The following is a 26,629-nucleotide window of genomic DNA, read 5'->3' as shown; positions in this document are numbered from 1 at the left end:
CAAGTAGATCTGGTGATAAGGAACCTAGCAAAATTTGTTTCAACAAATTTGGAGCAAATTTGAGTACCCAAACATTTTCCAAACCATTTCTATTTTCAAATAATAAAGAGAAATTGAAAACGAATTATTTCTACTCCTACTGGGCCGGCCCATGGAAACGAACTGGCCCACGGCCACAACCGGCCTGCTCAGTCCGAGCGAAGGGGCGAGCGGCGACCTGGTAGGGGTTTTGGCCCACGGTCGCTTTGGCCCAGCTCGGCCGAAGCGAAAAGGGGCCACGCCGGCGCCAAGGCTTCACGGCGGTGCGGCTCGGCCAGCGGCCGGCGGCCATTGTCGGCCGGGTCAGGACAAGCGAGCGAGCGCAGGAGGTTCGCGAGGCGTAGGTGAATGCGAGCAGGCAGCTAAGCAGGGTGGAGAAGGTGAGGAAGAGGGAGTTCTACGGCGGCCGAGCACGGCGGTGCCATGGCCGTCGGTGGCGAGGCTCGAGGAGGCCCAACCTGTGCTCGGAAGGCGGCGCAAGCACGAGCGCGACTTGAAGGAGGGCGAGGCGGAGTTGCGGGCGGGAGGAATTGGGGAATGGCGCGGTGGTGCGGGAGCTCGACGTCAGCGGAGCGCGTCGGCGAGCTCGGCAGCACGGGCGCGCGCTGCTGCTGTTGCTGCGCCTGAGAGAGCGGAAGTGCGAAATAAGGTGCGCAGCGAGGGCAGCAGATGTAGGCGGGCACGTGGGAGCGGCCGCAGGCCGTGGCTGCCGCGCGGCGTGCGTCGCCAGCACAAGGCGGCCACGCGGCGGGCGTCGCCTGACGCGGTCGGGAGCGTGGCGCGGCGAACGGCGCGGCGCGTGGGAGAAGGGGCCAGCGCGCGGAGGCAGGCTGGGCTGACGTGGCACGGGGCTGGGCCGGGCCAAGGCGAGGCATGCGATGCTGCGAAAGGCTCGCTGGGCCGGCTTTGGCAAGCGGGCCAGAAGCGAGGCGGCGGCCCGCGAAGGAGGAAAAAATCCTTTTCCAAATAAAATTTTCAAGGAATTTTTAAATGCCATCTTTCAAATATTATTTTGAGCAAGAAAATGACCTCTTTTGAAAATGTACCAAAAATGAAAGTTGTTTAGAATTTAATTCTTAACAACTTTGCTTTTATGACCAAAGCCAAATTCTTTCTAGATTTTGAATTGTAACATCAAAGTCCACGTTTAGCTCAAAACCCTAATTTTTGGAATTTATTTTTGAAGCCAAATTTTGAATTAATTTGAATACAAACATTGCTCCAAAAATTGAACTAAACATTGCTAGAGGATTTACAATAGTAGCCAAACATGTCTTACTAACCTAGCAAGAAAAAAAAATCAGGGCAAAACAATTCTTAAACAGGTGTATGCAACATTCAGGTTTCACGCATGTTTCAGATGTTTCAAAGCAATGTTTCAATTGTTATTCACATGATTAGGCATGTATGATTTGGATGCTTGATGATGCATGATATGCGTGATTTGCAGTGCCTAAATGCAGGCATAACACTAGGGTGTTACACGCCTCGCTCGACCCTGAGACCAGGGGCTCCGCCTCACCCAACCCTTGGGTTTACGCCCCGCCTCACCCGGCCTCTAGGAGGGACTCTGCCTCGACCGACCCCGAGGCCGGAGGATCCGTCTCGCTCAACGGAGACCCATACCGCCGTCAACCACTCTAGGTCCAAGTGAATGGGCCTGGGTCAAAGCTCTAACACCAGGGAGGAGACCGGCATGCCTCGATATAACCCGTGGCCATGATGGTCATACCTGAGGATTCACATTAGGAACAGCGTCGGGCGTACCGATACTGTTATGCCTAACCCTCGTACGAACACTGACAAGCGCGTCAGTTCACCACGACATCCGCCAGGACGAAGTGGAGCGCCATGACCGGCAGACGATGGCACCAGTGATGGACAGGGCCGCGACGGGAAGCTGTCCCTGTTGACGTCTACAGGGTCGGTGGGACCTGCATAAAGGAGAAGAATGACCCAACGATCCTGAAGGACTTCTTCCTCTGGTTCTCTTCTCTTCCTCCACTGTAACCCGTGCTTTCCCTTGACCTATAAAAGGGAAAGCAGGGCGTCTCATAAGGGGCATCGGACAGCATCGGACCAACGATCGCAAAGCATCGCAACACATAGCATCGATTGGAACCCATTGAACCCATCGTACCCCGAACCGATTAGAGCACACAAGCACACAGTAGAGAAGCGACCAAGCCCTCGGCGCCCGTTCGCTCCTCTCGCCAGAGACTTGGGACATGTCCCTCTCTCGACCGTTTGTAACCCCTACTACGAACTTTCAGTGCTAGAAACACGAGCAGCAGCAACGAACTGGACGTAGGGACATTCTGCTCGAACCAGTATAAACCTCGTGTCTTCTTAGTATACCATCCGGGCCAGACGCGCAATATTAGAAATTTACTAGTTGGTAGCAACTCGAAACACCGACAGTAATCTTGTTGTTGTTTTTTTGTCACATTCTTTGATTCTTGATTTGTATCTACCAAACTCTGTACAAAAGTTTAAAATTTTCATAAAGCTCAATATGGGGCAACCCCTCCTGTTTCCCTCAATTTGTGGTGGGAAAGAAACAAGGTGAGGGAGGGAGACGTCATACAGGAGCAGCAGGAGCTTGCCTGGATCACCATGCAGCAGCAGCAGGTGGAATTCTGAAATTTGGAGAAACCCAAACTGCAGGGGCAGCAATGTCATAACCGGCAAAAATGGAGCTGGCCCCCGAGTGGCCTAATGACGGTAAACGTCGATGGAGGTTTCAGCAAAGGAGGCCAAGGAAGCTGGGGTTACGTCATAAGAGACGATGAAGGGGAAGTCATTCAAGCAGGGGCAGGAAAGATTAGAAATGCGCTGGAGGCATGGCAAATTGAACTGATGGCATGTATGCGAGCCAGCGCATGGCAAATTGAACTGATGGCATGTATGCGAGGAGTGAAGGCAGCGTAGAGTCTAGGGTCTTGTTTAGATTGGGGTTAGGAATTAGTATTTAGCATTGTAGCACTTTCGTTTGTATTTGACAATTATTGTCCAATCATGACTTAATTAGGCTTAAAAGATTTATCTTGTAATTTACAATCAAACTGTGTAATTAGTTATTTTTTTATCTACATTTAATACTTCATGCATGTGTCTAAAGATTTGATGTGATGAAGAGAGAGTAAAAAAACTTGCAATCTAAACAAGGCCTAGGCATACATACGATGCTACTTGAAACAGATGCCATGATGACCGTTAAGGCTCTGCATGCCACTGAATTCAGATTGTCGTCAATGGGAGGGCTCCTGCATGAACTTAAGTAGATGCTCGCTGAGGAGTTCACTGAAGCCAAAGTTTCCTTTGCTCCATGTTCTTATAACACAGTAGCACATGAATTAGCTAGAGTTGGTAGTTTTTGTTAGGAGGATGGTCGTTTTCGGTCGCCTTACTCTACCACACTTTGTTCACAAGGTTAATGGAATCGTGTGGTTCTAAAAAAACGAATGTAACTATAGGTTACGTGTCAGTTAAAGTAATTTATGTTTGATTAAGTTTTCAGGAAATGACATTCATATTTATGGCTCTAAATTAATTTATTAAAAATATATTTCGTAATCTATCTAATGATATTATAAATATTAATATCATTTTATTTATAATTAGTTAAATTTAAGATACTAAAGCATTAAAACATGACACTACGTTAAAATTGTATTTTTTAATGGATAGAGAGAGTATCATATTTCCGGTCTCGATTTTTTTATAAAATACTAAAACATTAAAATATGACATGTTAGACGTCGCGGCTGTTTATGCGGATGGAGAGGAGCAAACGGCCCTACAGGGACCTGACGTCAGCAACACTGCCTTTACTTCTTCCGTTATCCCACCCTCGGCAGTGACTACGCCAGGTGCCCAGGTTGCTGCCGCCCACGGCCTACGAGCAGGCAGGTGCCCACTGCCCAGGTCTTCTTCCGGCTCTTCGCCGACGACGAGCACCACCAGGTGCGCCCAGCCCTTGGTCTTCTTCACTTTCTGCCGTGCGGAACCGAGCACCCAAACCCTAAATTATTTTTTGTATTCGGATCTGATCTAATTGCAAGTGTACATGCATGTATTATGCCTACTAAGGTCCTATTTGGTTTCCCCTCGTTAAAGTTTAGCTAAACCAATGATTAAATTTTAGTCACCTTGTTTGGATCTAGTAACTAAAAGTCATTAAAGCAGTTCAACGAAGACCAAATTACCCCTAATGAATGCACAAATCAGGGTGGGGGACCAGCAATAACGAAGGGCATCATTTGTCCACTAGGCACTTTAGCCCACTTTTAACTACTCCTGAGTGACTAATGTGACTAAACTACTTTAGTCTCTTTTTAGTCAGTTTGTTTGGTACTTTAGTAGCTAAAGTGACTAAACTTTAGTAGCTAAACTTAACTTTAGCAGGGGAAACCAAACAGGCCCTCACTTCGATTGCTTTGCAAAAGATATCGCTTGTACATTTGTAAACAACGTCCCTGTGTCCGCCCCTGGCTGCAACCACCTCATTGCGACCCTTAAAAAGCTATAAAGCATTTTAGAAATAAGTGGACAACCTTAGTGCATGTTTGGTTCCCCTTGATTAAAATTTAGCTACTAAAACTAGTGACTAAACTTTAGTCACGTCTGTTTGATTCTAGTGACTAAAAGTGACTAAAGGCTATTAAAGCAGTTCAACAAAGACCAAATTACCCCTAATGAATGCCCAAATCGGGGTGGGGGACCAGCAATAATGAGGAGCAGCCTTGTCTACTAGGCACTTTAGCCTACTTTTAGCTACTCTTGATGACTAATGTGACTAAACTACTTTAGTCCCTTTTTAGTCAGTTTGTTTGGCACTTTAATAACTAAAGTGACTAAAGTTAGAGGGTAACTAAACATGCCTTTAGAAAGCGAAAGGGAGAGGTGAATTGTGTGAAGCCTCTTGTCTCTGAAAACAAACATGTCACACTCAACAGGTCAACTGGTACACGTCAATATGGTAGAGGCGCCAGCTCATGTGTCTTCCTGTGACAATTACAGTTTTTGCCTAATCCGGCAGTCCAGCCCCGGCCACAAGTAGGCTTCTCTAATTTGACTGCCACACACACCTGGTTCTTGTTGCTTCCATTGTTTCCTCCTCAGCCTCCTGCCCTCCTCAGCTCAGCTGCGATTGCCATTTATTGCAAACCCATGTTAGATTTCTTGCTTGTCTCACTCTCAGGTTTGTTTCTGTGTGCCGTTTGCTGGCCTCTCTTGTTTGTTTGTGCTAGTGTTGCTTTGATCTCTTGTTGAGGAAGCAAGTAAACAGGGTGAAAGGAAATGTTCAAGACAATTTGCAATATTTTTTTGACATTCATATATCTGGTTGGCTGTATGATGGGCCCTGCCTCCAATTTCTCCTTTTCTTCATTGTTCTTGTGCAGGGAATCATTTCTGGCTAGTGAGGCATCCGTCTTCATGAATCAGCCGCCTCCACATGTATGTATGCTAATGAACTGGTCTCCTTTTCTGCTATTCTTGCACCTTTTGGCTCTTTTATTGTATATAAGACTGATTTTAGGAGAGGCTTCAATCTAGTCAATGGAAGGAACCTTATAGAAGAAATAATACGTACTTCTTAAGACATGCTTCTTAAGACATGGCTTTCTTTTATTTTAAGTTTAATTTCTTGATAAGATTTCTATGAGTTCTATTTTGCACATTTCTTATAACCTTTGCCGAAAGTTTAATTGTTCTGTAATCCTACATTTTTTATCACCTTAGCTGAAAAAACAGAAGTTTCCAGCTCTGTGAAGCTTCAAACTATGGCAACATTAGCAACTCTGTTTTAATTGATGCAAAACCTTGAAATCGTTTGCTGAGCCTGAGATATATAATGGAATCTGCACTGTGTTAGTAATTTGTTTATAACAGAGGTTTCAGGCTCAACCATATCCTCAATTTTCATGTGTTTGCTTAACAATTGAGAGTTGAGATTTATGTGATAATATTATGACACATTAGCAATATGAATGATGCGATGAGGCAACTGCACATTTGTCAATTGTTGTTATGCAACCCCAGAACAGCACTGATGCATGTTGACATCATATTACTTGATTGCATTAAGTTTTAGAATCTAAATGTTTCTACCGTTTTTATATCTCTTGGATATATTTCTATAACCCTTAATGTGTTCTGTGGGAAAGCATGACAAATTGTATTTTTCTCTCTGTATGTGCAGATGTCTAGACCATCAATTATTATCAATCTTGTTTGGGGGTTGTTGTGGACCATCACCCACTTAGCAATCAGCTTTTAAAATTTATGGTCTCATCTGATTTATAGTCTAGAATGCTATTTTATTTCATCTGGGTTGTTGCGGAAGTATCAGAATCTTCATCTGGGTAGACTGAAGTACTTGGCTATTGTGGTAGATAGCAAAGAAGCTAAAAGTACTGCAAAGGTCAAGCAACTGCTATGCTGGCTCTCATCTATGGGTGTGAAGTATGTATGTCTCTACGACATCGATGGTAAGACAATGAGTTCAGCATTAGAGTTTACAGGGTATGGCTGTTTTCAGTCTGAAGTTCGTTTTATCATTCCTTCTCTGTAAAATAAATATGGTTTATTAGAAGGCGAAGGAGGTGGACAATACCGACTTTAAGCTCCGGTACACGGGACAACTTCAAATAAAAATGGAGTAGGAGTTTTGATTGATAAGAGCCTCAAGGATGGTGCGGTGGAGGTGAGAAGGCAAGGGGATAGGATCATCTTAGTTAAACTTGTCATTAGTGATATGGTCTTAAAGGTAATTAGTGAGTATGCCCCCAAGTAAACCATGATGAGGGTGCTAAGCGGCTTTTCAGGGAAGACTTAGATAGCTTGGTTAGAGCTGTTCCTAGTAGTGAGAAGCTCTTTATAGGAGGTGATCTTAATGGCCATGTAGGTACATCAAGTGCAGGTTTCGAGGCGGTTCATGAGGGTTTCAGATATGGTAGTAGGAACCAGGAGGAAGAGGAAGTCTTAGACTTCGCCATAGCTTTTGATCTGATGACAGCTAACACTTTCTTCCATAAGAGACAGTCCCATTTAGTGACCTTTCGTAGCGGCCAGTACTCTAGTCAAATCGACTTTGTCCTTACAAGGAGAGATAAACGAACATGCGTGGACTGTAAGGTGATACCTGGAGAATGTATGGTCGCTCAACACAAGCTGGTGGTGGCTGACTTCCGCTTTCTGGTGCAAGCTCGTGAGAACAAACAAGCTAGGGTTGCTAGAACGAAGGGGTGGAAATTAGAAGGGGAGGCATCAAAGGTGTTTAAGGAAAATGTCATTGAAGAGGGCCCTTGAAATGATAAAGGTGATGCAAACAGCATGTGGGAGAAGATGGCAACATGCGTTCGGAAGGTTGCTTCAGAGGTGCTTGAAGTGACCAAAGGGAGCGGATGCGACTCGAAAGACACTTGGTGGTGGAATGAAGATGTGCAAAAGGCTATTAAGGAAAAGAAGGAGTGCTATAAGTGCTTGTATCATGACAGGTGTGCAAACAACATAGAGAAGTATAAGATGGCAAAGAAGACTGCAAAACGAGCGGTGAGTGAGGCAAAGGGATGGGCCTATGAGGACCTTTACCAACGTTTGAGTACGAAGGAAGGAGAGAATGACATTTATAGAATAGCTAGGGCTCGCGATAGGAAGACAATAGACTTCAACCAAGTCAAGTGCATAAAGAATGAGAGGGAGCAGCTCTTGGTGAAAGAGGATGAGATCAGACATAGATGGCAAGAGTATTTTGATAAATTGTTCAATGGTGAGAATGAGAACACCACCATTCAGCTAGATGACTCGTTTGATGACACTAATAGACGCTTTGTGCGGAGGATTTAAGAATCGGAGGTCAGAGAAGCCTTGAAAAGGATGAAAGGGGGCAAAGCGATGGGCCTGATGGTATCCCAATCAAGGTGTGGAGATGTCTCAAGGATATAGCTATAGTATGGCTAACCAAAATGTTCAACAATATCTTTCGATCGAACAAGATGCCTGAGGAGTGAAGAAGAAGCATATTGGTATCAATCTACAAGAACAAGAGAGATATCCAAAGTTGTACTAATTATCGGGGAATTAAGTTGATGAGCCACACTATGAAGTTATGGGAGAGAGTCATCGAGCAGCGCCTGCGAGGAACGATGCAAATATCAACAAACTAATTTGGTTTCATGCTTGGAAGGTCAACCACAGAAGCAATCTTCTTAATAAGATAGGTTATGGAGCGGTTTAGAGAGCAGAAGAAGGACCTCCAATTGGTTTTCATTGACTTGGAGAAGGCTTATGATAAGATACCAAGAAATGTTATGTGGTGGTCTTTGGACAAATATAAAGTCCCATCAAAGTACGTGACCCTCATCAAGGACATGTACGAAGGGAAATCCACAGAGTCGAAGTGTAAAAAAATCATTGTAGATCATATTACCCAAATTTCCAGTCGAATACCACATCCATACAACGATAATATTATAGTACAAATAGTGCGGAATTACATAATTTATTACATCGCCGCATTAGTGGAATCAAAAGTAGCATTCATTCAGAACAGCTTGAAGATAAGATCGCCAAACTCGAGCGTAGAAACAAACCCCTCAACCGTCAAACTCCTTAGAGCTATAATCCTCAGCAGAACCTGTGTGCTAAAATTTATCAGTACGATTTGTACTAGCCACTCCCACCCTATGAGCATTGTTTTGTGGAAATTGGACGCAAGTTGGATATAATCAAAAGGAACCTATAAGGCTGGGGTTTCCTATGTATTAGCATATCAAGAGTTTGATAATAGTTGGTCAAGTTTTAACACCATTCCCACACCCATTCCACCCCCTTTCCGTCCAGAGCTAGGTTTTGATCCTGGGATCGATATACCACCATCACCATACCATCGCTCAGTCGATAGGCCAACTCCCTCTCGGCACTGTCTCAAGGCCCGTAGCCCCTGGCTATGACCGACACTCTCTTACGGGGGAAGAAGAGAAGGACTCATCTCTCTATCTAATTTAAGCGAAACCCAGGAAAGGTCCATAGCCGACAAGTCGGCATATGTATCAATCGATCAACCATACACTCTGCAGAGGTTTTACATAACCACAAGATCCACCTTCTTCGCTGACCATCGTCAACTGGGCTGATTTTGGCCGCTTGCTAGCCTAGGATAATGCCACTCTACCATTCAGCCCTGGTACATCCCAAGTCTAGTCTAGGGTGGCTGAAACTGTGAGTCATGAGTCGGGTCCACAAGGTCTCCATGAAGTCTCAGAAGGGTGTGGGGGAATCCTCCACGCCCCGTACCTCCTTACACTGTCCGCTATCAACCTAGCAGTAGTGGCAATATCCTACCAAGTAGTCTGGCCGTCCCGCACCATATAGGGCGAGTGGTACGTAAGGCTTCCCGGTGAATCTGAGTACTAGTAAGTCCTTAGGGATAACCAAGCCAGAATGTCTTCATCAGGGTTTCCATTTATCATGCCACCACAGCACCTCCATCCCAGGCTCCTCCCATCACAGGTTCACACCTAGGACCACCTCATATACCATTTACCCACCACAGGTATCCATTTTCAAGGGTGCCCAGGTAGCACCCCATGGCAAGACTTGCCCCAGGCTCGTCGTATACTCCAACTTGGTCGACACAACCCTTACCCTCCACACACCCAAGTCACACACGCAGCACTCTCCCCATAGTCCAGATAACATCAGTTTCCACCATGCATTTAGTATAAGCGTAGTAGAAGTATAAGCAATGAAATATAGCAGTAAGCGTGTGTCTAGCCTAATAGCAAGGTATGCAGGCGTAAGGTTGTGTCAAGGTAAAGGCCATCGAGTAAGCATACTACCATGCAAGTCCTATCATAGTATGATTATAGCAGTAAAGTAAAGCAATAGTAGTTCTATATTAGCCATGCGTAATAGGTGCTATGAGATTGGATGGGATGTGGCACCTTTAGTGTAGTCGTCTCCATACTCCTCACGGTATTCATGATCCTCGTCCGTCTGGTTCTCCTCTGAGTCTGCATATGATCGAATTATAGTCGCGTTAGCGACGTCTATAGAATAGCACAAAGAAGCAATAAAAATTCAAAAGAGGCAAATGCACTCAAACAAGGGTTCATTACGTAAAGTTTGATTTTAGATAAATTTTGGTCCAGGTTTCGTATTTTTCTGAGGTCGTATGAATTAGTTATGAATTTCCAAAGTTTAAATCATCTCTGAAAATAGGAAAAGGCTGATTAATTCAGGGCTGACACGTGTCACACTGTGATTGGTCCATGTGGCATGCTGACGTCAGTGTGACATCAGCATGACGTCATCATCTCGACTCTGAGCTGACAAGTGGGGTCCTGCTGACGTCAGCATGACGTCATCAACGTCATCGTTTCCGACAGGTGGGGCCAGAGGCTCTTGGGTCACTGACTTGTGGGTTCGGTCAAAGTCAACGTCAAGTCAACGGGTGAGTCAATAGTCAACGGATCACAGTCACTAACAGGTGGGGGCCAGGGTTGCTGACGTCAGCAGCTGACGTCACCGTGACGTCATCATGACATCACCTCGGCTATGTTTGTTACTGACAGGTGGGACCCGTGTGACGTTGTCATGATGTTAGCATGACGTCACCTACTGACAAGTGGGTGTAGAGTCTCTGTGTCGCTGACATGTGGGTCCGATCAATCGGTCAACGTTGACCGGTCAACGGTCAACACAGACCGGGTCCGAACTGGGTCGGTTGGTGGGGTCAAGGTGGCGGCCAGGGCTTCATGGGGCTTCGGCCACGGTGGTCGGCGGCTCAGTCATGGCGGTGCTCGCCGGTGGGGCATCTAGGGGCGTAGTTCCAGGGGTCCTAGTGCCCCATTCTCTTTCAGACGTTTAGCGGGCGATAGGGTATAGCGTCGACAACAACCTTAGGGCGTGGTGGAGTCCGCACACGGTGGTGATGCACGACGGAGCTCCGGCCGAGGTTCGGTGCTCGTGGCCAAGGCGCTGCGGCCGGCTAACAGGGTCTCGGTCTACGCGGCTATCCTCCGGGCATCACAGTGGTGCTCTACGGCTACTTCCTAGTCCAGCGAGGCGGCCGGGTGCGCAAGTGGTGGCCACGCCATGACGGTGGCATCGTGAGCGCAGCGTGCGCATGCACTGCTATGGCATCCAAGGGCTAGGAGAAGGTCTCAGCAAAGGACTCACCGAGTGGTGCTGGCGACATTCGGTGGTGGTGCGGTGGTGAGGCGCGTTGTCAGGGTAGGCGCTTAGGGTTCCTTGTTCATCTTCTTGGTGGTTGGTCTTGTAGCCTAGTTTCATCAGACCATGGAGATATTCGATCTCTTCACAACTTTTTTGAGCTTGATGGATGCGATTTGAGAGATCATACTGTATGCAGAGCTCATTCAACAAGTCATGCGGTAGTATCTCAAGTTGGAAATCATCAATCTCTTCCTTGAGCTCACGTGGTACGGATTTAGTGATCAAAGTGTGACAGTAACTCTTGCGACTGAGAGCATCTGCGACTACATTAGCTTTTTCTGGATAATAGTGAATTTCTAGGTCATAGTCCTTGATCAACTCTAGCCATCGGCGTAGCCTCATATTTAGATCTTCCTGAGTGAAAAAGAACTTCAAGCTCTTGTGATCCGTATAGATATCACACTTGTTGCCTATCAAGTAGTGTCTCTAGATCTTTAAGGCATACACAACTGCTGCTAACTCAAGATCATGGGTTGGGTAACGGTTCTCGTGTTCTTTCAACTGTCGAGACGCATATGCTATCACTCTTCCATCTTGCATCAGTACACAACCAAGTCCTTGATGGGATGCATCACAATAGACCACGAAATTTTTGCTGATATCAGGCAATGCTAGCACAGGAGTTGTGGTAAGCTTTTGTTTCAATTCCTAGAAGCTTTGTTCGCACTCGGGCATCCATTCAAACTCCTTAGTCTTCTTTAGAAGGTTGGTAATTGGACGAGCTATCTTGGAGAAGTTTTCGATGAATCGACGATAATATCCGGCCAATCCCAAGAAACTTCTGATTTCTGTCACATTACGGGGTTGATCCCACTCTTTCACAGCTTTAATCTTGGCTGGGTCAACTACGACACCTTCGGCTGATAGTACATGTTCTAGGAAGACAACTTTCTGTAGCCAAAATTCGCATTTACTGAACTTTGCGTAGAGCTAATGTTGGGCTAGTTTCTCAAGCACCGTTCTCAGATGATGTTCGTGTTCTTCAGCGGTGGGTGAATAGACAAGGATGTCATTAATGAATACTACCACGAACTTATCCAGTTCATTCATGAAAACCTTATTCATCATATTCATAAAGTATGCGGGAGCATTCGTGAGTCCAAAGGACACCACAGTGAACTCATACTGCCCATACCTAGTCACGAAAGCTGTCTTCGGGATGTCACTCTCTCGAATCTTCATCTGATGATAGCCAGATCTGAGATCAATCTTGGAGAAATACTTGGCACCTCAAAGCTGATCAAGCAGATCATCGATTCTTGGCAGAGGGTACTTGTTCTTGATGGTGACTGCGTTCAAGTTCTGGTAGTTAATGCACATTCTCATCGAGCCATCCTTCTTCTTAACAAACAGAACAGGGGATCACTAGGGTGAAGCACTGGGTTTGATATATCTCTTCGAGATGAGCTCATCAAGCTATTTCTTGAGCTCGGCTAGTTCATCAACTGACATGCGATAGGGTCTCTTGGCAATGGGTCCTGTTCCCAGCAAAAGATCAATGATGAACTCTACATTACGATCTGGTGGCATACCCGGTAATTCTTCAGGGAATACATTGGGATAGTCTCTGACCACAGGCACATCATGAACTGTCTTCTCCTCTTTCTGTGATTCTAAACTCGCTTTAAGGGAACATAGGATAGAGGTGGACTTTCTGGACTGAGGTTCACACCTAATAACTTGGCCCGATGGGTGGGTCACTTGGATGTATCTAGGTGAACATGATATGATACCTCGGTGGATGGTTAGCCAATCCATACCTAAGATGACCTCTAGGCTTGTGGAAGGTAATAGGGTTAGGTTGGCTTCAAAGACAAGACCTTCAATGGTAAGACTCACTCCCTTACATATGTGTGTGCACTTTAGGTCTCCTAAAGGTGAACTGGTGATGATAGGCTTTTCATGTGGGGTTACAGGAAGGTCATGCTCTCATGCAAACTTGGATGATATGTAAGAACAAGTTGCTCTAGAGTCAAATAGAACTGATGCAGTATTGCCATTAACTAAAAATATACCATACATAACGTCAGGGGTAGTCTGTGCTTCCTCGGCGTCCAGATGGTTGAGATGCCCATGGGTAGCAGATCCCTTGAACTGAGACTTCTGAGCAGCTAAGTTCTGTGGGCACTCAGTGGCTTTGTGACCTAGTTGGCCACAAGCGAAGCAGGTGAAAGGCGTACCGCCTGTAGGGGTTGGCGCGGGTGCCTTCCAGTTTCTAGTGCTTGGTGCAGAGTGGTTCTATGTTGGGCATTCATTCACAGAGCGGGAATGGTTGAAACGGTCCTGAGTGTTGCGGTCCTAAGCATAACGGTCCCAGGTGTAATGATCCTGAGCAGGATGGGAGTATTTGGTGGTGTAGCCTCCACTATCCCTACTCGATCTAGGGTTGTCATCCCTATTGTGGTGAGAGCGTTCCCTGGATGGTGCATCTCTGCGGAACCTCTTGCGATCATGGCCACGGAAGGACTCCTTAGACTTACGCTTCCTCTCCTTGTACTCATCTCTAGCTTTAGCACGGTCCTTCTCAATCTGGATGCAGCGATCCACCAGAGCATATAGCATGCTACTCTCAATACCGCCAAACTTTAGCTTGATGTGCGGGTTAAGTCCCTTGCGGTAATAGTATAGTTTCTCCTTCTTAGAGTTCACAACATAGGAAGGTGCATAGTGTAGAAGATTGGTGAAACGAGTAGTGTACTCAGTCACCCTGTCCTTTCCCATCTTGATATTGCGGAACTCCTCGGCTTTGGCCTCCATGATACCCTTGGGAATGTGATACTCAATGAATGCTTCGGCGAACTCTTCCCACAAGATGTTGGCAGGGTCCTCATGGGAATCACTGAAACTGTCCCACCAGGCACGTGCTACACCTGTGAGCTGGTGTGTGGCAGCTCCAACACACTCATCGTCGGTGAAAGTGGTAAGGTCAAGCTTCTTCTCCATCTCCTTGAGCTAGTCATCGGCCACAAGTGGGTCAGGGTCGGTGCCATCATAGGTAGGTGGCCTTAGCTTCAGAAATCCTTCCAGCTTCCTTTGGAAGTCATTCTACTGACCTCCCTGGCGACGGTTTGCTCTGTTAACAAGAGCTACAAGAAGTTGGGTCTGTTGTGCCATCACCTCAGCCAGGTTCGATGGTGGTGGTGGCGGAATGTTCTCCTCAAGCGGTGGGGTATTCTCTAGGTTGAAGGGTATCCCTCCACGTCCACGGCCATGGTTGTTGCCACCACGCCCCCCATTTGGTTCAACTGGTTTGGGGGTGGGCGCACGTCCACGGTTCATTAGATGATTAGATCGGCAGTTCGGCATCTGCAACACGGATCATAGAAATTTTAGTGTTTGTGCCATAAGTGCTTATAATTTAGTATGATTATATGATTTTGATGATTTAAAGAAAAACATTTATTCTATCCAACACTCATTATAAAGAAGCAATAAGGTCCATAAAATGCAATATGATCCAAAACATTCATTACATGGGTTTTATTACATAGCATCATCTCCAGTAGCTATACTTGAAGACTCGTGAGAATCGTACTACGCATAGTGTCTTAGATTACATCTCATAAGGGGTACATCATGGGGTACAACCTATGGAAGCCACTGACATGACTTATGACCACGTAGGGTCATCTACTCTAGCTCGTACACCGCAGCTGGAATACGACTATTCTCGATCTTGATCTCCTCGTCAGACTTGTGAAGTCGGGACATGTACTTCAAGGCCTTGGCGAGCTCCTCAGTAGGCTTGGCTCCAGGTAGGGTAGGGTAGGCATCTAGGTTGAGGTGAGTCGGGGCTAACTCAAACTCCTCTATCCTAGACTTCATCTTGCTGTGAATCTCCTTAGGTAGCTGATCCCACATACCCTTCATCTCCCTGAGGCGCTTCTTGTCAGACTTCTACCAAGCCTGCCATGTCCTCTCACACTTGTCTTGTAGGTCTTGTTCTGCCTGAGTGCCTCGATCAGGTAACCCTAGTTGCGAATGGCCTTCTTCCTGAACTCCTCTAGATCCTGAGTCATGGTCTTGTTCTTAGATTGGATTTTTAGCATATCAATCCCCTTAGACCTCTCTCCGTCTCCTCTACGGTTGAACTCGGCCTTCTTGTTGTCCAACTCTCTCTGCAACTCCAAGACCTTGTTGTCGAGGTAGCAGTTCATGTTGCCTAGGTCGGTGGCTTTGTCCTGTAAGTCTACGACCTCGGTTCTATGGACTTCTTCACGATGGTTGAGCTCGTCCTGTAGCTTGGCAACTGTCTCAAGTAGACTAGCTTGCTCCTATGCTCCCTATGAGTCTCACTCCTGGTACTCCCATAGAAGGGCCTGGTTCGGACGTCTCCTCTGCTCCAGCTAGGTCACGTACATGTCCTGCTCTAGTAGGTGAATAGCTAAGACGCAAAGGCATGTGTCCTCCTTGGCAAAGATAACTTTGCTGGCTGTGAAACTCTGCTCACTAGGGGTAAGGCTGAGGTCGAGGGCTAGGGGAAGTAGACGGAACTCTGTCGTCTTTAGGTGCTCATAGTGGTCTCTCATCACTCTGCGAAGTGCCTTGTGTGAGATAGCTCACAGTCCCTCCTCGATTGTGTCCTCTATAGTCAACTTGGTGAAAGCTAGGACAAAAGGTAAGGTAGTGCTAGCTGGGAACTCGACTGAGGTGACAATTGGTCCTTTGATTCCTCCTTCCTGAGCTGACTTCCCGGTGCAGGTGACCTTGACAAGCTCGTCAGGGACTCCTAACATGATGAGAACTCGACACAGGGTCTGTGCAAAACCCCTGAGCTCACGTAGGTCGAAGGTAAGCTTGGCGTGGTCTAGAGGTAGCAGTCCTAGAGGCGGCCAGTCGACGTTTGTTGCCATCTGCATGTTTTAAGGAAACATGTGTTAGCAGGTCCATAATAGACAAGCCTTGCATAAAAGTAAATGCAGGGTCGGTATATAACAGAAAGAAGGGTTGTTCACGTCCTATTCTATCATCCATTTCTAAGGGTTTCGTCCTATGGTCAAGTATGGCTCTTATACCAACTGAAGCGACCTGATTTTCATGAAGGGAAATCCATAGAGTCAAAGTGTAATAAGACCATTGTAGATCATATTACCCAAATTTTCAGTCAAATACCACATCCATACAACGATAATATCATAGTATAAATAGTGTAGAATTACATAATTTATTACATCACCGCATTGGCGGAATCAAAAGTAGTATTCATTCAGAACAGCTTGAAGATAAGATCACCAAACTCGAGCGTAGGAACGAACCCCTCAACCGTCAAACTCCTCAGAGCTATAATCCTCAGCATAACATGTGTGCCAAAATTTATCAGTATGATTTGTACTGACCACTCCCACCCTATGAGCATTGCTTTGTGAAAATTGGATGCAAGTTGGATATAATCAAAAGGAACCTATAAGGCTGGGGTTTCCTATGTATTAGCATATCAAGAGTTTGATAATAGTTGGTCAAGTTTTAACACCATTCCCACACCTATTCCACCCCCTTTCCGTCTAGAGCTAGGTTTCGATCCTGGGATTGATATACCACCATCTCCACACCATCAACATACCATCGCTCAATCGATAGGCCAACTCCCTCTCGGCACTATCTCAAGGCCAGTAGCCCCTGGCTACGACCGACACTCTCTTATGGGGGAAGAAGAGAAGGACTTATCTCTCTATCTAGTTTAAGCGAAACCTAGGAAAGGTCCATAGCCGACAAGTTGGCATATGTATCGATCGATCAACCATACACTCTGCAGAGGTTTTACATAACCACAAGATCTGCCTTCTTCGCTGACCGTCGTCAACTGGGCTGATTCTGGCCGCTTGCTAGCCTAGGATAATGCCACTCTACCATTCAGCCCTGGTACACCCCAAGTCTAGTCTGGGGTGGCTAAAACTGTGAGTCATGAGCCAGGTCCACAAGGTCTCCATGAAGTCTCGGAAGGGTGTGGGGGAATCCTCCGTGCCCCGTACCTCCTTACACTGTCCGCTGTCAACCTAGCAGTAGTGGCAATATCCTATCAAGTAGTCTGGTCGTCCTACACCATATAGGGCGAGTGGTACGTAAGGCTTCCCGATGAATCTGAGTACTAGTAAGTCCTTAGGGATGACCAAGCCAGAATGTCTTTATCAGGGTTTCCATTTACCGTGCCACCACAGCACCTCCATCCCGGGCTCCTCCCATCATAGGTTCACACCTAGGACCACCTCATATACCATTTACCCACCACAGGTATCCATTTCCAAGGGTGCCCAGGTAGCACCCCATGGCAAGACTTGCCCCAAGCTCGTCGTATACTCCAACTTAGTCGACACAACCCTTACCCTCCACACACCCAAGTCACACACGCAGCACTCTCCCCATAGTCCAGATAACATCAGTTTCCACCACGCATTTAGTATAAGCGTAGTAGAAGTATAAGCAATGAAATATAGCAGTAAGCGTGTGTCTAGCCTGATAATAGGGTATGCAGGGGTAAGGTTGCGTCAAGGTAAAGGCCATCGAGTCAGCATACTACCATGCAAGTCCTATCATAGTATGATTATAGAAGTAAAGTAAAGCAATAGCAGTTCTATATTAGCCATGCGTAATAGGTGCTACGAGATTGGGTGGGATGTGGCACCTTCAGTGTAGTCGTCTCCGTACTCCTCACGATACTCACGATCCTCGTCCGTCTGGTTCTTCTCTGAGTCTGCATACGATCGAATTATAGTCGCGTTAGCGATATCTATAGAATAGCACAAAGAAGCAATGAAAATTCAAAAGAGCCAAATGCACTCAAACAATGGTTCATTGCGTAAAGTTCGATTTTAGATGAATTTTGGTCCTGGTTTCGTATTTTTTTGAGGTCATATGAATTAGTTATGAATTTCCAAAGTTTAAATCATCTCTGAAAATGGGAAAAGGCTGATTAATTCAGGGCTGACACGTGTCACACTATGACTGGTCCACGTGGCATGCTGACATCAGCATGACATCAGCATCTCGGCTCCGAGCTGACAAGTGGGATCCTGCTGACGTCAGCATGACGTCATCAACGTCATCGTTTCTGACAGGTGGGGCCAGAGGCTCTTGGGTCACTGACTTGTGGGTCCGATCAAAGTCAATGAGCGAGTCAACGGTCAACGGATCACAGTCACTGACAGGTGGGGCCAGGGCTGCTGACGTCATCATGATGTCACCTCGGCTGTGTTTGTTACTGACAGGTGGGACCCGTGTGACGTCGTCATGATGTTAGCATGACGTCACCTACTGACAAGTGGGTCTAGAGTCTCTGTGTCGCTGACATGTGGGTCCGGTCAATCGGTCAACATTGACCGGTCAATGGTCAACACGGACCGGGTCCGAACTGGGCCGGTTGGGCCTGAATATGGGCTAGGCTTTGGCCCACCACGTGGCATGTTGTGGCGCTGCCACGTCGTAGCCAAGGGCCTCCACTGGGCTTCGTCCACAGCTCGGCCCACACCGCATGGCTCACGGTGAACTGGTGTTCACGGTCCATGGACCGTAGGCTAGGTCTTCGGTGGACCGAGTCTATCCTTCTTCCCTCTAGCTTAGTCTACGTGCACCGGGTGCAGGTGTGCGCAGCCAGCGAGGAAGGATTCCTCTACTTCCTTCCCCGGCGTGTTCTCGCCGGTGGTGTGCTCACCGGCGAGCTCCCACAGCGGCGCTGGCGTCCAATTGAGGTGGGGAAAAGCTTCACCAGGCCTTGACGTGTACGGTGGTGGGGTCAAGGTGGTGGCTAGGGCTTCATGGGGCTTTGGCCATGGTGGTCGGCGGCTCGGTCATGACGGTGCTCGCCGGCGGGGCATCTAGGGGCAGTTCCAGGGGTCCTGGTGCCCCATTCTCTTTTAGACGTTTAGCGGGCGACAGGGTATAGCGTCGACAATGACCTTAGGGCGTGGCGGAGTTCGCACACGGTGGTGGTGCACGGCGGAGCTCCGGCCGAGGTCCAGTGCTCGTGGCCAAGGCGCTGCGGCCGGCTAACGGGGTCTCGGTCTACGCGGCTATCCTCTGGGCGTCACGGTGGTGCTCTACGGCTACTTCCTAGTTCGGCGAGGCGGCGGGGTCTCAGCAAAGGACTCATCGAGTGGTGCTGGCGGCGTTCGGTGGTGGTGCGGTGGCGAGGCGCGTCGTTGGGGTAGGCGCTTAGGGCGGCGCTCCGGCTCCGTTGATTGGCGTCTCTGAGCTCTCTGCTCACCTCCCCTCTTCCGAATCTCCTTCTTGGCCCTCTTCTCTCGGTGCGGTGCGGGCAGTTGGGCCACCGAGCGGCAGCGTCGTGGGCTGAGGAATCCCTAGGGCGCTCTAGCATCGCTTTATAGCCTCGAGGTCCGAGCTTCATCCATGGCGGATGGGGCGGACGGCTGGTGATGCGCCGTTGGCATCGGACGGTAACGCGGGCGCGGGTGGTTGGCGTAAGGGTTGCGTGGGCGCGGCGCCAAGGGGACAAGGCCAGGTGATTCGCGTGACCCCGGGCCCGCGCCTGTTGTTTTGGTCGGGACTCGGTCAGAGGAGGTGCCGGCGTGGGGAGGAAGAAGACACTGTGCCGGGGAGTGGCTGACGCGTGGGGTCCAGTGGCAGCGGCAGCTGGTGGGGCAGACAGGCGCGCGGGCGTGAGCGCGTGCTGGGCTGGCTTGCTGGGCCGGTCGCTCGGTCGCGCGAGTTGGGCCGGCCTGCGCGCGAAGCAGGGATGGCTTGCAGGCCGAGCAGGCCTAGCCGGCTGCGAGGCCTTCTCCCTTTCTTTTCTTTTTCTGTTTTATTTTTCTTCTTCTTTGTTTGAATTCAAATTTGATTTGGAATTTGAATTCAAATCTGGTGTTCCTCATCCATTGGATTATTAGATGTGTGGTCCACAACACTCTTATACATGTTAGGAACTTTATTTAGCTATTTCGTATAACAAAAATAGGTGTAGTTTTGTTATACAAAAATAGAACTAGTTTTCTCTTTAAGCATTTATTCTTTGGTTTGATTTATAATTACTTTATGGTTTATTACTTTAAAAGAGTTGTTAAGCATTACATAAAGCAAATGAAAATCCAAATCACCATTTGAATTAACAATGTATGCTACATTTTATGTGTTAGGATTTAAATAAACATAATTAACAAATGGCATGCCATGCTCATGAAATTGTCTAGTTGGGTTACATCTAATGCAACACCTAGGGTTGGGATCGATGCTACAGAGGGATGGAGATATTGATGCGGACGTTAGCCATAGAATCAAAGCAGGGTGGATCAAATGGCGACAAGCTTCTGGCATTCTTTGTGACAAGAGGGCACCACAAAAGCTAAAAGGCAAGTTCTATAGAACGGCGATTAGACCGGCTATGTTGTATGGAGCAGAATGTTGGCCTACAAAGATTCGACATGTTCAACAATTGAGTGTTGCAGAAATGCGTATGTTGTGATGGATTTGCGGTCACACAAGAATGGACCGAGTTTGGAACGATGATATACGTGATCGCCTAGAGGTAGCACCAATTAAAGAAAAACTTGTCCAACATCGATTAAGGTGGTTTGGCCATCCAAAGGAGACCTCAAGAGGCACCAGTGCATTGTGGAGTCCTAAGCCAAGCTAATAATATGAGGAGAGGTAGAGGAAGACCGAAATTAATATGAGGGAGACAATAAAAAGAGATTTGAAAGGTTGGGATATACCTAGAGATCTATGTTTGAATAGGAGTACTTGAAAAGCAGCTATTGAAGTGTCTGAACCGTGACTTGGGGCTTTTGGTGGGTTTCAACTCTAGCTTACCCAACTTGCTTGGGACTGAAAGGTTTTGTTGTTGTTGTTGTTGTTGTTGTTGTTGTTGTATTAGAAATCAAATGACTTCAATAAACATTACTGGACTGTCATAATACCCGGGCAGAACGAAACAAACTACCTTCCCTGTTGCCCTTTACACATCATCTTGTGATGTTTTAGTTGACAGGTGCACAAATTATCTTTTCTTTTGGGACCTGTAGACTGAATCTAGCATGTGCAAGATTATCTTACACTATTCTATGTTGCATCATAGGAGTCCTGAAGAAATCATTTGAACCTGATGTGAATGCTTCAAGAGATATTAATGCAGGAGAAGATTTTGTAAGCTGCACTGTTGAGCTTTCTGCTACTCCATTTTATATTAGGATCTTACTATTGTGTATATCTCTACTGGTATGCTTGTTCTTTTTTTTTCTTGTTTGTAAATATGTATCATGATTCATTGCAACATGTAGGGCATTGGTGCAAACATCAAAGATCTACACTGTAGCCAAAGGGAGACAGTGGTAGACTGTCTTTCTGGTTCTAATGGCAAGGAGGGTATTGCTAAAGCAGCTAGTTTACTTTGCTCAGCTTATTTCAATGGTGATACTCATGGAGATGGCAAAAAGGAAACCAACATTTACAGAAGCTGACATGGCTAGTGCGCTGAAAGCTGTAGGTATAATTGGCAAAGTCACCCTTTCCTGCATGCTCTATTTCATAAAATTATTATTTAGTTATTTATCATGCTTTAATTACTTTATCACCTAAGTTCTGGCTTCATCCATTAGGTTTTGGTGGACCAGAACCTGATCTCCTTCTCATGTATGGTCGCGCTAGATGCCATTTAGGCTTTCCTTCATGGAGATTACGGTATACTGAAATTATGTAAGTTCTTTGTCAAGACATTAATATTCCTAACTGTGAAATTTTTATACAATAATCATCATTAAAATTCCGTCCTCTATCACCACAATTGACAAATCTCTAATATTTCTTGTTCCAGGTATACGGGGCCACTGAAATCAATGAAATATGGGGCCATCGTGAAAGCCTTATATAACTTCTCAAAGAAATACCAAAATTATGGTAAGCTTGGTTTTACATATTTGTAATCTACTATACTGAAATTAACCTTTAGCATTATGTATGATTTGATTTCAACATTTTTGCTTGTGCAATTTATCCTGGCTCTAAAGGGCGTACCTTTTTTTCTTCTCATAGGAGTTCTAGCTCTGCCTCGGAGTGTCCTTTGTTATCATTTTTGCAGATAGGCTACACTAACTTGGGTTGCACATGCTTTGTAAACGTGCTGGCAACATTGATGAGTATGCTGTATGTTGTGAGAAATAAATATCTTAGGCGATGTGTGGAAAAGAAATGATATACAACAGTGTCCCTGAATATGCTAGCACATTTTGATGCCTGATTAGTGATTAGGAATAAATATTTGCTCGTTTTGGCTGACTCCAAATCTTTTCCGTCTCAGGGAAATGATAGCTGACACTGGTTTAAGGAAGACCATTTGGTCATGGAGGAACGAAACCTTGAAAGTTGAAGCTACTGGACGGACAGTTATACTCTGTACTCTGCACTCGCTCTCTTCTGCTGCTGAATACTGGAGTGCAGGAGTACTAACGTTAGACATAACCACTGACATCTACGTCGTATTTGCTTGTAACAACTAACAAGATCAAAAGTGTGTGTCAATAGAACATACGGGATTACATCCCACTGTAAAAGTTCCACCCATAGCGATGAGCAATGAAAAAAATACAAGAACCTACCATCTCATTTATTATTTCCTATGCTATGGTTCCTAATGATTTATCTGGTTTTGTTGGATTACTACGGCACTGTCCATCTCTACCATTAAAAAGGAACGATGTTGGAAATGAATTAACCTGGGAATGGAGTTGGAAAAAATTCCTACGGAAGCATTTACCCATGTTCTGTTTGCTTTCAACTGGGAGAGCCTGGGACTGACCGCTGACCTGTGGTTGCTCATCTCAGTCGACAGCCTTCGCTCCGACCTCCTGATCGTCGACGTCGTCTCCATACAGGCATACACAGGTTCGACAGGGACATAGCTGACCACGCTTTCGAGCTCTTCAAGGATTGCTCGTCTGTGACCTGCCTCAGGAATCGGAGCGTCGAGGCGCTCGCGGCTGCAGGCCATCTCCATCTGCGAGGCGCAGCAGCCCTGGATGCTGCAGGTTTGTTTGTGATTCACTCATGCACACTATGTGTTTGTTCTAATGCTCTAGTGCAGCAGAGGTGTATGCCTAACTGCGAAAGCATAAGCATGCATTTCTTCAAACAGTTCGTATTTAGGATTGGTTATATGGATAATTATAGTTTTGGAAACAGAAATTTTGTTGTTTCACTAGATTTGATTTTCTTGGAGTTGGGTATTGTGTGAGTAAATTTGAATCAGCTAATGGTTTCAATTCCAAAAGATATGCTACTTTCCAGCATATTGAAATAAGTCCACCAAAGTCACCAAGTCAATTAGTGTTAGATCACCCGAATTCAGTGTCCTTTTTAGCCATCATATGTACCATGATGTTATGCTTGCCATTAACATTGATGAAAAAAAAAAATCTGACTTGGTTACTTCACTGTATGCAGACTGATGTTGTAGCTAATACTTACTAGGGTATCTTTAACCTCATTGGGAATACCTGAATTCATCCCAAACCATTTTAAAGATGCTTCATTGACAGGCAATGAACCAAATGTTTGTCAGCTCGGTTAAGTCGAATCTTTGTTACACAAACGCTTGGTGTAGTATGCATTTTCGTTTAATGCTATATTGGTCAATTAGAACCGAGTCACCTTCTGTCTGCTACGGAGCTAAGAGATCTCAATGCTAGCAATCTTCCTCAGATATAGATAGCAGGAAAAACTTCAACAATACCTGGCAAATATCTGAAACTTGGTATACTATTCATGTCACACTAATTTTATCAATCACTACCGATTTACCTTCTGTCTTCGATGTGAATAGGAATTATCTACTGCTAGCAATCTTCCTCAAAAAGAGATAGGAAAATACATCAAACTACTTGCCGAATCTCTGAAACTGAGTCAACCACTTAACAGCAACTCAATAGCTGTTCATATCTGCCCCGATTTTGCAGCTTGCTCCAGCTGAATAAATCTGATCAGGTATCAGATGATCTGAAAAAACTGTTACTGAAGCATTATGCTGAAAATCAATATCTGCTTTAATATATTGTATGTTGACTCTTCAGGAACTTGCAGCTCATATTGGCGAGGCAGTTGTTAATAAGTGCTTACCCTTGCATGTCTTGAAGAGAAGCGCAAAACTGAGGCTGGTATTAAAGCCGACCGATAAGCCAGCTGAAGTTGTTTTGTTATGAGAGAAAAATACTGTAGATTTTAGCTGATAAGTCAGCTAATAAGTTCTAAGCGAGGTTACGGGCCTCGTAGAGGTTGTGCTACGTCACTACGCAAAGTGTACAAAGAACTTTTGGGGAATTGGGATGATTTGCTCTCCCTTCCCCCTGACTATACACCAGCCACACCACCAGAGAAAGCTTTCCCCAGGACCAGCATTTACTCAGGGCGCTCAGCAAGTACCAAGGATCTGTATCAGGATAAGATATTCGAGTGTATTAAGCAAAAATGCCTGAGCCTGGAGAGCCTGATCACTTGGTCATTGTAAAAGAAGAGGAAGATAAGAAAACAAGCGCTCTTGGTCGTCCACCTGCAAAACCTGAGGCTCATGAGTTAGGCAAGGCGATCCGGCCACCGAATGCCCCTTTCTTGGTATCTCAAATCTGATGGAAACTAGCGTTCGTGGATTCAACCTTAATGAGGTATCATGTGCGATGGATTCTGATAGAACAGATATCGCAGTGAAGCCTTTACTGTGGCAGCTTAAGCAGGGGGCGCCTGCAAGTTGTCCATCATATTCAAGGCTTCGTTAGCAGCAGTTGGGCCTGGATCATGTAACTGCTCTGAAGGGGATTGGGAAAAGGAGTGTTGCGGGTGGTGGTGATAGTTGGGACAAAGAAGGGAAGTGAATAGTTGGTGGATGTCTGTAGAGTTAGTTTGGCCACCTCTATTTCTCTATCATTCTGTATTTCTATATTTCTTTTGCCTCGTGGCGAGGCTGTGAAATGTCACTCCAGATGCATTACCTTCTGTAGTAATAAAATTTTACTGGTGGCCGCCGGGGAAATGAGAGGGGCGACCGGAGGGGCGACTTGAGAGGTGACCGGGGAGATGGCTGGTGGGTCACCAGCGTCCGGAGGGGCGGCTCGAGAGGCGACCGGGGAGACGGCCGGAGAGTCATCGGTGTCCGCCAGGGGGTCGACACCGGTGAGGGGATCTAGCCCGTCGTACTTCCTGTCCTCACCTCTGAGTTCGGCAGTCGCTAGGCGCGACGCCTGGCGGGTGGAGAATGTTCACGTGCGCTCTCAGGGAGGGGATTCGCGGGTGACCTTCTCCGACCAGGTGCGCCACCCATCTCCGCCGGAGGTAAGCAACTCATCTTCTTCTCGCGGGATTGGGGATCCACGCTACCTGCTATGCGGCGAACAGGCCGCAGTTCATTGTCCTGTGGATAGGGCGTTTCTTGTTAGGATCAATGATTAGTACCTCTATGTGTGTGTAACCCGTAGATCCGAGGAAGACCCTTCTCGCCTTTCACTTTTGCGGCACAGCATCAGCGTAGACGCCGGTGTAAGGGGCAGCTCTGGCTCGGTGGCGAGACGACGGTCCGGTGTAGACCTGCAGGGGAACGACGGCGGTGGCGGGGCACATCCCGTCGCTGGCAGCACGACCTTTGATTGGATTAGGGTTTTCTGTAGGTGGGTGTGGCGGCTCCTTCGAACCTCGTGAGCTGAGCCCAGTTACCCACTCCTCTATATATATGTGCTGTGCGACAGGGGCCCACCAACCAGTTAGGGTTGGACGCCCCTGATCAGGGCGCAGAGGCAAGAGCCCAATAGGCCGTTGGGCCTATCGGTGGAGATCAACTAACATTCTCCCCCTTGATCTCATTCCATCTTTCAATTTCATATCATTTATTTTTGTTCATTCCATTATAGATTAGCGCATAAAGCATGTCTCATCGTCACGGTTCATTGCCGATAGACTTAACAGCTATAACACACTACTCTGTTCTGAAATAGATACTTATCTTTGGGCCTTCTTTTGTCCAGGAATTTTAGGCTTCCCCTTAAACCCATGCTAGCTACATGTTTTCTGAACACCATGTTCTCTGAACATGTTGGGTGGTGAGCCTTTTATAAGCGGATCCACAAGCATCTTTTCGATACTTATATGCTCAAGACTTATGACTTGATCCCAGACTTTATCTTTCACAACATAATACTCTATGTCAATGTGTTTGGCAACACCACTTGACTTATGTTGTGAGTATACTATACTGCCTGATTATTATCGCAGTATCACTTAAGTGGTCTATAGATGTCGTCAACCACCTTCAAACCGGGTATGAACTTCTTTAGTCAGTTCACCTGCCCGTTGCCTCATAACATGCTACAAACTATCATACATTGTGGACGATGTAGTGACAGTTTGCTTTGAGTTTTTCCATGAA

At 46.4% G+C, this 26,629-nt stretch overlaps 1 pseudogene; it reads left to right on the top strand.

Annotated features, from left to right (window-relative positions):
- Positions 1–22,943: 22,943 nt before the first annotated feature.
- Positions 22,944–24,989, top strand: LOC136532294 (plant-specific TFIIB-related protein 1-like; annotated as a pseudogene).
- The last annotated feature ends 1,640 nt before the right edge of the window (positions 24,990–26,629 follow it).

This window comes from Miscanthus floridulus, unplaced genomic scaffold (genome assembly GCF_019320115.1).
Source record: "Miscanthus floridulus cultivar M001 unplaced genomic scaffold, ASM1932011v1 fs_570_3_4, whole genome shotgun sequence".
NCBI classification, from domain to species: Eukaryota; Viridiplantae; Streptophyta; class Magnoliopsida; order Poales; family Poaceae; genus Miscanthus; species Miscanthus floridulus.
The sequence above is the reverse complement of the archived record's forward strand: the minus strand, read 5'-3'. Positions and strand labels throughout refer to the sequence as shown.